Raw genomic sequence first — 1,953 nt, forward strand, 5'->3', positions numbered from 1 at the left:
GTACTCTTGGGGGTTCCACCAGTGTCTATCTGACCAGTAGTAGAAGGATGTCTTAATCTTACACAGTCAGCATATGGAATGCCTCCAAGGAGGGGCAGATGAAGACAGCCACCGCTGAGTCCCCGTTTTATTTGAGGACGTCACAAACAACAGAGCCAAACGCCATCAGGCCCGCACCGTCCTGACGCACAGCTGCTGGCGTGTTCCAGTCTGTCCTTGCAGCCGCGGTACCATGCCTTCCGCCGAGGGTCTGCACGCCCTTGATGGCTCTCTGCCTCCCCACCTATGAGGTCCTCCTGCAGCCATCCCGCCTGACACGTCCCAAACCGGGCTTCCTGTGCTGTGACCCGCACAGCTCTCCTTGGCTAGTTTTCAGCAACAGAGTGCCAGTCTTTTCTTCCTCTCCTGTCTCAGTCTGAGGTGCCTGGCCCTGGCTGTGGGCTCCACTTGGGACTTGTTTCCACTCACACAGCCATCACTTGGGGCAAGAGGCAGGGAAAGACGCTGCAGGGGAGCAGTGACCCCCTCATCACACAGCAAGAAGTAGGGGCCCGGACCAGAGCCCCACCTGCTGAGTACCCTGTCTGTGCTGATAAGCGCTGGGCCATCCAGGCGGCCCATTGGACGAAGGCTGTGAAGACAACACGACTTGGTGACGGGCAGACCTCCAGGACGGCCTCCAGAGCTTGTCCTGTGCATACCCCTCCCCCACCCCCTGTAGAGGAAGGTGCCCATGAAGCGGGCACGGCCACGGGACCCATGACTCCATCTGTCATTGTGGAGCTGAGACCAGAGTCCTAATAGCCTCCAGGGAAATCTTTAACCAGAAGCCTTTAGTATGGAGATTAACACGTCCCATGCCTCAGAGCTTTTTATCAGAGATCTGCCTGGCCCCAAAAAGTCTCTCGCCCACCTTTGAAGGCTCTGACAGCTCTCACCTCCCCCGGATTTCGCACATATCAAAGAGATCTGCCCGGCCCCAAGAAGTCTCTCGCTCACCTTTGAAGCCGGGGGATTCCAACCCTCCCTCCAACACCCAAACCCCTGCCCTAAAACCCAATTATCTACTCCACCCTATATTTTTTTCTATAAAATTGTGATAGTAAAAGAGCACAAGGTTTTTTGCTCAAACCACTGAATTGGTGAGAGCAGGGACCCTAACTTGAGCTAGTAAATAAACTCTCCTTCTTGCACTTGCATTGTCATGTGTTGGCAAATTCCTTGCGCCGAACAACTCCTTCATAACCTGGGCCCAACATCATCAGGGAGCTGCAGGCAAGAGCAGAAAGTGGCTCTGGGGGAAGCTGTGGGGGATAGTGCCTGCCGGCCCATCCCAGCGACCCAGGTCCTCCCTGGGTGATGGGTGGGCCTTTGCCTCCAGGCCTGGGCTGGGCCTCAAGGCCCTCCTTCCAGTAACACCAGCCCCACATCTCCTGAGTCAATTAGTGATGCAGTCCCTGCTGCTGCAGGGCTCCTGGCTGCATTGTCCAGGCTGCCTGGCGAACCAGGGGGCAGGGACCAGAGGCACTTGCTCCTAACCGTTTGATTGGCCAGATGGCCCACCCTGTGGCTTCAATGGCCTGAGGCTGGGAGGAGCCTCAATGAGGGGTGCCATCTAACAACGGATGATGGATGGGAGCTCTGAGTGGTGCACAGTGGACACACTCAGCTGCTAAATGGAGGCTGGTTGCTTGAATGCATTCAGAGGCACCTAGGAGTAAAGGCCTGGCAATCCACTTTTGAAAAATCACCCACTGAAAACCGTACGGAGCCCGGACACCCACCGGAGCCGCGGTCAGGAGATCACATATCAGGGAGATACACTCCTTGGAGCGATCAGTCATGGGAGAACAGAAGGCCAGTATCTGCACAGGGAGACAGCTCAGGGGGCGGGAGTGCATGGGAGGGAAGGACGCAGGAAGCAGGTAACTACAGGGAGGAAGTGGGAAGAGA

The sequence above is a fragment of the Orycteropus afer genome, unplaced genomic scaffold, assembly GCF_000298275.1.
Source record: "Orycteropus afer afer isolate SDZICR_OR568_19922 unplaced genomic scaffold, OryAfe1.0 scaffold00744, whole genome shotgun sequence".
In the NCBI taxonomy this organism is placed as follows: Eukaryota; Metazoa; Chordata; class Mammalia; order Tubulidentata; family Orycteropodidae; genus Orycteropus; species Orycteropus afer.